This window comes from Pogonomyrmex barbatus, unplaced genomic scaffold (genome assembly GCF_055798465.1).
Source record: "Pogonomyrmex barbatus isolate J1 unplaced genomic scaffold, ASM5579846v1 scaffold6, whole genome shotgun sequence".
In the NCBI taxonomy this organism is placed as follows: Eukaryota; Metazoa; Arthropoda; class Insecta; order Hymenoptera; family Formicidae; genus Pogonomyrmex; species Pogonomyrmex barbatus.
The window spans coordinates 803,446-812,681 of record NW_028297160.1 but is presented as its reverse complement, the minus strand read 5'-3'; the positions used below and the strand labels follow the sequence as shown (position 1 = coordinate 812,681).

At 37.9% G+C, this 9,236-nt stretch overlaps 1 long non-coding RNA gene across 2 annotated transcripts in view; it reads left to right on the top strand.

The window, feature by feature from the left end:
* LOC148935053 (uncharacterized) overlaps window positions 1–8,400 on the top strand; it is a 146,657-nt gene extending 138,257 nt beyond the window's left edge. Inside the window, exons 2-3 of one of the 2 annotated variants that reach the window (XR_016140560.1) lie at window positions 6,520–7,207; window positions 7,696–8,400. This is a non-coding gene — a long non-coding RNA (uncharacterized LOC148935053). Of the gene's footprint in view, window positions 1–6,519 lie in introns of both variants that reach the window. The other variant, XR_016140559.1, reaches the window with a different exon arrangement.
* The last annotated feature ends 836 nt before the right edge of the window (window positions 8,401–9,236 follow it).

Below are 9,236 nucleotides of genomic sequence, written 5' to 3'. Positions count from 1 at the left end.
GATGAAGAAGTGGATGGAAAATCGAATATGCTCTTTTGTTATTGCTATCGTGAACACTACTGATTTTTGAGGTTATGTGCATCAAACGCCAAATCGTATGACATTTTAGAAGGCCAAATGTCAACGCTTTAAAACCGCAAAAGGGCGGGAAGATATAAAATTTAAATTGTTATTTCGGTTGTATGAAATCTAAAGCTCAGAACTTTTTTGTACACCTAATATATATTCTTAATTTTAGTTATTACATATGTCTTATTTAATTGTGTATAAATGATTATATCAAACATAAAACGTATTTCGAACAAGACAAATATCTTATGTATTTAATACAATCAACAAATATATAAACGAACAAATAAACAATACATAGATATAGGCCGAGTACATGTTAACTAAGAAACTACAACGCGAAACATGGCATTTCCTCGGCAAGCAGGATCTTGGTTGCTAAAGTCTTTTTAATATGAAATAAATTCAATTAATTACATTTACCAACTACGTGCCGCTTGATTTAGCAGACTTTCAACGTAGTGGCTCTATAATAATTCGATGATCAATATTATTGATATCGATTAAAATTCCCTTTTAATATCCCCTCCACCAGAAATATATATTGTGAAAAATATCACCTCAGCCAGGGATCTGAGATCGAACCTAGATCGCCTGCTTTCCGGGCAGGCATCTTATCCACTACTGAGGCTGGTAATGATAATATTTATCGCATATTCAGATAAGTCAAACGTTTTTTTTTCAGTCGATATGCGAATAAACAATACATAGATATAGATAACATGGCCATTTCCTCGGCAAGCAGAAAAAAGGGGATTACTTTTTTCTGCTTGCCGAGGAAATGGCCATGTTATCTATATCTATGTATTGTTTATTCGCATATCGACTGAAAAAAAAACGTTTGACTTATCTGAATATGCGATAAATATTATCATTACCAGCCTCAGTAGTGGATAAGATGCCTGCCCGGAAAGCAGGCGATCTAGGTTCGATCTCAGATCCCTGGCTGAGGTGATATTTTTCACAATATATATTTCTGGTGGAGGGGATATTAAAAGGGAATTTTAATCGATATCAATAATATTGATCATCGAATTATTATAGAGCCACTACATTGAAAGTCTGCTAAATCAAGCGGCACGTAGTTGGTAAATGTAATTAATTGAATTTATTTCATATTAAAAAGACTTTAGCAACCAAGATCCTGCTTGCCGAGGAAATGCCATGTTTCGCGTTGTAGTTTCTTAGTTAACATGTACTCGGCCTATATCTATGTATTGTTTATTTGTTCGTTTATATATTTGTTGATTGTATTAAATACATAAGATATTTGTCTTGTTCGAAATACGTTTTATGTTTGATATAATCATTTATACACAATTAAATAAGACATATGTAATAACTAAAATTAAGAATATATATTAGGTGTACAAAAAAGTTCTGAGCTTTAGATTTCATACAACCGAAATAACAATTTAAATTTTATATCTTCCCGCCCTTTTGCGGTTTTAAAGCGTTGACATTTGGCCTTCTAAAATGTCATACGATTTGGCGTTTGATGCACATAACCTCAAAAATCAGTAGTGTTCACGATAGCAATAACAAAAGAGCATATTCGATTTTCCATCCACTTCTTCATCTGAAGAAAAATGCTGCTGAAGCCACTGTAATGATTTGTGCTGCATATGGAGAAAATGCTGTAAGTCATACTACATGTAAAAGATGGTATCAAAAATTTCGCCAAGAAGATTTCAGTCTTGAAGATGAACCGCGTGCTGGATGCCCTCAAAAGATTGAAACGGACGAATTGCAAGCACTGCTGGATATAAACTCTGCGCAAACTGAAAAGGAGCTTGCAGAACAGCTTGGCGTTACGCAGCAAACCATTTCCGTACGTTTACATACGATGGGAAAGGTTCAGAAGGAAGGCAGATGGGTTCCGCATGAATTGTCCGAAGACAACAAAAATCGTCGGCGTGACACTGCACTCACTTTGCTTTCAAAGTTCCGGAAAAAAAATTTTCTGCACAAAATCATTACAGGTGATGAAAAGTGGATTCTTTATGATAACCCTAAACGTAGAAAATCATGGGTTGACCCTGGTCAACCTTCAACATTGATGCCAAAGCCTAATATCCACGCCAAGAAAGTTTTGCTCTGTATCTGGTGGGATTGGAAAGGTATGTTGTATTACGAGTTGTTACAACCGGGTGAAACAATCGGCAGACCGCTACCAACAACAACCAATGACCAATGACCAATTTGAACGATGCATTAGAAAAAAAGAGGCCATTTACTGGCCAGGACGTCGTAAAGTGATCTTGCTTCATGACAATGCTCGACCACATGTTGCGAAAGCGATCACATCTTTGCGTTAAGCTAGGAACTTCTCCCGCACGCGGCGTATAGCCCAGACATGGCGTCTTCCGATTACTACCTATTCCGGTCGCTGCAGCATCATTTGGTTGATACACATTTCGTGAGATTTGAAGAGATACGAAAACGCATTGATGACTTTATCGCTTCGAAGTCGGTGAGCTTCTATCGTCAAAGAATTCGCAAGCTACCCGAAAGATGGCAAAAGATCGTTGATGCAAACGGAGAATATTTCGCTGATTAATATTTTTTTGTTTATTTTTGAATAAAAATTAAATTTTACAAAAAAAAGCTCAAACTTTTTTGTACACCTAATATATTTTTTTTAAATAAAAATATTATATAACATATATTCCATACGGAACAAAAACCTCCAATGGACGTCCATTAGAGATTCACCATGGAGGTTTATAATCTCCATTGAACTTCCACGAAACCTTCATTAGACCTATTAGAGATCCATAGTTCCGTTTTAATCTTCATTAGAGCTCCATGTAGATATCTCATGGAGGATCAATTATGGATGTTTTATACGATTTTGAGAAAGATTAATAAACACATTGGAGGCTTTATGAGAAAGTTATTAACAGTTATATAACGGTAAGTCCCTGCGCGCTCGGTTTATTCTACGGCGCGGACGTGAGGACGTGCGCTCGGTGGTTGCTCGTTGTCGTTTTTTCGCCGGTCGCTTTGCACGTAACGCGATTCGATTGCTGATGTGATGGATGACGGTGGTCGTATCGGTAACGCGTTGCCAGGCAACCGGGCCCGCGCGTTGTTGTGTATTCGGACGCGTGTGTTGCTAGGCAACCGTCGATGCTGGCTGTGACACGTGGGGCGGATGTCGCGGGAAAGTCCGAGAACACTCCAACTTTCGGGATGAGATGGAGCGACAATACTGAGAACGCTCGGTATTGTCGTGGGGAGAAAAATCCGAGAACACTCTGATTTTTTTCGAGAAGGAATAGAACAAGAATACGGAGAACACTCGATGTTCTTTGAGAGAATCTTCTCTCGCTGTTCTGGTCGGATCGGTGTTGTTTGTAACGGACAGGTCGGAGGAGCGGATAGGACTGTGTCTTGTTCGTAAAATTCGTCGGGTATTTATACCCGTCTCCGCGCCATTTGTCAACGTTTAGTTGGTTAATCGTTTGTTAAGTAAAACAGTTGTCACGTCGTCGACGCGTGACAGCTCACAGGCGCGCGTATGTCGGTCGGTCAGGGTCGGGAGTGTTCGGGATGGTGCGGACCGCATTAGCACGCGCTAGCAACGGAACATCTTTCGGATGCTCCGTTACATCCAGAATATTAAACATATCAAATATTTTTTTATATTACATTATAATCAAAATACTACTATCAAAATAAAATTTAATTAATGTTATAAAATAATCAGAAAAAGTTAATGAAATAAATTTTATAATGCTGAACAAAAATATTTCTACGAAGGCACAAAGCGCATATATATGCAGCGTGCAATGAAACTAATGAAATCTTTTTTATCTTGCAATGTCGGTAACGTCGCACATTTTTTTGAGAGCCATCGTTCACCCATCCTTTTAGCATACCAACTCGAGCATGCTTAACCTAGTGATCGGTCGAAATTTACTACTGCTCTACTGAATAATATTGTTGCGCTTATGGTCTCGATGACGTTTCACGATAAGCGGAAGAGCCGCGTGCGAAATAACCACACTTCACTAAAAAGAACGGAATTTTATTATGCAAGAATACAAATGGTTCGCTACGGATACACGTCCGTCGGCCACCGTAGTTCTGCGAAACATCAACAGTATCCGATGCGTAATCCGAACATCAAACGACGTCGTTAAAGAACGATCCTCTCTTTCAAAATATCGATTCTCGAAGTATTGATTCTTCCGAGGCAACGACGAGCGGATCGCCGCTCGATCGCAATACTGTCCCCCTCCTCTTCTAGTTGTCGTCTCGACAACTGTACGAATCTTCTCCACTCAAGAAACTTCTTCTTTGGCAGAGACTCCAGGGTATCGTACGGCTTCCTGCTCTACCCCGAGCTGCCGCTACGGGTTACCGAGCGCCAATCTCCCGCTCTGTAGGAGCTTGCCGCGGAAATCCGTCCTTTCTTCTTTCTTGAATTCATTCTTGTGCGCTTCTTTTTTGTGTCTTCACTTCTTCGGGCAAGGTGAGGGTATTTGTCGTGGATCCAACGTCTTATAAAAAACTCACCGAGCCCCTGCTTCGGCCCAAATAAGAAAGGAGGGTGTGCGTCACGCCCGACCACGAACCAGTCGTGAAAACTCGTAATTATTTTGCGAAAAAATACCACCTCTGCCAGGAATCGAATCTGGATCTCCTGCTTACCGGGCGGGCATCTTATCCTTTCGACTACCGAGGCATTTGATGATATTTATCGCAAATAACGTGTTTAGAATAACACGTCAATAATACAATGATACACTATATATATATATATATATTACAATATACATATATACATGTATTCTTTCGAATCCCCACGACCGGTACTCCAGAGAGATGATGGTCTTATTCTCTCGATAAATGCAGGTCGGACTGCAGCGGCGACACCCTCCAATGCCATTGGCAAATATACAAATAATCCTCCTGGAGCACGACAGGAGAGATTGCATCAAGCATAGCTCGAGCCCCCGAATAAGGAGGGAGGGTGTGCGTCTCGGCGGGGCCCGACCACGAACCAATCGTGAAAACTCGTAATTATTTTGCGAAAAAATACCACCTCAGCCAGGAATCGAACCTCGATCTCCTGCTTACCGGGCAGGCATCTTATCCTTTCGACTACCGAGGCATGTGATGATATTTATCGCAAATAACGTGTTTAGAATAACACGTCAACAATACAATGATACACACATATATATATATATATATATTACAATATACATATATACATGTATTCTTTCGAATCCCCACGACCGATACTGCAGAGAGATGATAGTCCTATTCTCTCGATCCATCTCTACGGCTTACAATAAGAGCACATGGCTCAGCCGTAGAGATTGTTCACATAGTACATGAGATACGACGACGATCGAGACGAGTCATATGATGATTCGTATTGGTTGTTAGCTCGCGCGTATCTATTCGAGCATCATACCGCTGCGAACAACATATCGATATCGGTAAGCAAATCGAATTAAATGTTCGTGTATTTCAACAGCATCTCACGTGTATCCCGGTAACGTGAAATGCGCTGGATCCAAATCGTAACACTCTAGGGTGTTCCGAAAATTTTCAAAAACATCCGCCAAGAGAAGCACATCCATTTTCAAGTATAGATCGCTGTACTCGCTGAGAGTCCTCACGCGAAAACGCTCCCATACCCTTTGCGCGTGCTCATAATCGCTAATTACAGTTTCACCAGTTAAAGAACTGTGAAAGGCTTCGATCGGCGGCCTTTTCGACCTTTAATAGTTTATCAACGCTGTCGACGTACGGAATACGCCCTTGCGCGTGAGCAACTCGAAATCTTCCGAGACCGGAGAATTCGAATCGCGCGATCCTCAATTTTTCCCTAGATCTAGATACGAAGAAGATCTAATTTCTTTAAACTGGTATTGAGAAATTTAAACGAATTTACGAAACATAGCTTAACGCAATTTTTCCATTTTCAGTACACCGAATCGTTGATGGTTTTCGAAAACGCGATACATCGCATAATTCTCCTTAGTCAGCGGTAACAAGTCGCTTCTACCCTCGAGAGCGTTCGCTACATCCTTGATAATAAAATGCGCGTCGTAACCGGATAAATTATGAAAGAATATGGGAATAACATTCAGGAACGCGTTTTGATAATTCAAATTGCAGCTCGCATGCGCGGGTCCTCTGTAACGTCCGATAAGATGACAGTGATCGCGCACGCGAACGTCGTGCAGCCCAAAAATCCTTCCGCACACGTGACAATTTGTCGCCCTTTGAAAAGCGCTCCACTCATCCGGCGTGAGCTCCGACATCAGTATGTTCGCGCAGAGAATCTTCCTAACATGACACGCGAGAGCGCACAGCTCGTCGACTAATGAGACGCAGTAGTCGCCGCGACGAGATTTATACGCGGATACGCTTCCGTACGTGCTACGCAAATAATATCCCACGCTGAATGCCTTGTGATGTTGATAGGTGTGACGTCCTGGGAGGTCCTGGTAGATCGGACGGAGCCGAAATCAACAGATCCTCGACCGTTACACTCACACGTTATTTGTGAGATTCTTTTCCATGCGATTAAGAGGGTAAAAACTCAGGATTAGATACTGCGAAGGAAAGTAACAGGAATGTCGAAATGACTTTTATTTTCAGGAGAGTTTTCGATTTTGGGAATAAGGAATAATATAATATCACACTTGTGGTATTTGAATCGAGATTTATTCACTGTTATAAATGATATATATATATATATATATATATATATATATATTGCGACACGCGATTTAAGAATTACATTATTTGTAAGTCGGCGAGTTGCTCAAGTGCTAAGCAGTGCTAGTCAAATGCTATCTCCGATCAAGTGATTAATTTCTGAGCAAGTGCGCGTGCGCGTGGAAATACAAGTGCGAGTACAAGTGCAAAAATCAAGTGCGCGTACAAGTGCGAATGCGAATGCGAGTATAAGTGCGAGTACAAGTGCGAATAGAAATAAAAATGTAAGTGCCCGTACAAGTGCGAATGCGAATGCGAATGCGAATGCGCAAAAGTATCGTCACTTGAGGTTTTTATATGTTGCCAAAACATGGAAATAGGGATGACCTAAATTCCAATGTTATGATTCTACAGATCTGAATAAAGCCTATTATCAAATGGCCTTGGCAAGGTTTGCTTATTGTTAGTCTACTTTTACTATGAGTCAGCTATGATTCACGCGTTTAAGATCTTCTAGTTGTTCTTGACATAGTTTTCTATTGATCGACTTAGCCTACATTTGCTATGAGTCAGAGATGACTCGTGGTACTAAAGTATTATGGCGGCCTTGACATTTAACGTTGGCCTACTTTCGCTTACAAACTGATCATGAGTCACACTTGTGACTAAGTATTATGGCAGGCTTGACATTTAACGTTGGCTTATTTTTATTTTCAAAGAGTTATACTTCGTTATAATAATTTTTTTCTTATAATTAACAAACATACAATCTGCTCGAATTTAAGCTTTTATAATAAATATTAATCTTCGCAATATCATTTTAGATATACTTTACAATTTTTATAATAATAATGATTACATCGTATAATTAGTATATCTAAAATATATCAGTATAACTCTTTTTACATTTGTAATATATTATTTATTAAATGTTTTCAGATACAAAATGGCTCTGATTGTGATTGGTTGAATCGTTAGGGTAGTTTTTCATGCATATTAATATTCAAGATTTTTGTCATAGCCATAGGATTAGTGTTAATGAAAAAAGGGAAGTAAAACAATTATAAATATAAGTCTAGGATGAAGGTTTCTAGAAGTTGAACTGATTTATATACAGAGATTTGCCTGCTGAATTGATTTGGGTTTTTGAAGTAAGTGTATGTAAGCAAGTTTATAATTATTTAAATATCTTCTAAACGGTGCAAGTTAGGTATGTGTAATGAGGTAAGTTGCAGGATTTCCTGTGTGTTGTCCAAATCTTTCATAATAATTATTTGTTAATATAATAATTTATTTATTTATAAATTTTATTAAATGAAATTTAAATCATAGAATTTCCCTTCTGAGATAAAATATATTTCTATCGTGGTTGTTTATATAATTTCATAAAGAAAATTGTTTTTTACGAGGGAATGTGCAATTATGTATATATGTATATATGTGTGGGTGCTTTCATATACCCTTAATTTTGTTTATATCTTGAGAATTAAGAATCGTAGCCACAAACTGTATTTATGTTTTCGAAAGGATTTTCGATGGAGAATGTATTTATACAAAAATATATCCATATAAGGACATCAACAAAATTTATCCTTGAAATAAGGATATGTATCAGGTAAACTATTGAATAAATGTTTTGTCATGGATTTTGTTATATTGTCATTATGATTTTTATTCCTTATTCACATCCTTTCTATTGTTCTATTGTTATTAATTTTGTTATTAACTTTTATATTTATTATTAAAATGGAACAAAAGTGAAAGGTTTTATATACAAAGGTTTCTTAGTTTCTGAAGTTATATTTGATGATATAAAGAAATTGATTGGTTAATAATATGGTTTTGTTTATTTATATCATTGTTAATAAAAATATTACAATGTACCGATAATTGTTTTGTTATATTTTTCGTGCATTACGTAGGCGAGGTTATATTTCCTACATTTGTTTTTTATTCATTATTTACTATTTTATATTAATTTGTTAAGATTTTATTTTGTTAATATTAAAATGCTTAGATAAGGATGCAATATTAAGCTTTATTTTCTTTGTTACTTTACTGAACAGTCCGAAGAAGTGATTTCGGTATCTTCTGTTTTTGTTAGTGAGGTTCTAGGGAAAATTTATTAAGAACATTAAGGGTGTAGTAGCGCCATAAGGTTGTGGTAAGGAGTGGCCATTTTGTATAAACCTTTAAATAATTTTAAGCGATATATTCTTTTATTAAATGTATGGGAAAGGTTTGACGGTGTTGTCTCCTAATACAGTCATAGATAATTAAAAATTTTTGAAAAATTTACACTGAACATGACTAGAAGTACTCTCGGCGCTGGGATGTGACATAGGTGAATTTATTGTCGAGATTCCCCGCGAATCATCGATCTCCCTTTTCTAAAACGCACTCCAGATCGGCGTACACGACGAATCGTAATCTCTCCTCTCCGAATTGCGGAAGGAAAGCCACTTATTGTTCTTGCTCGG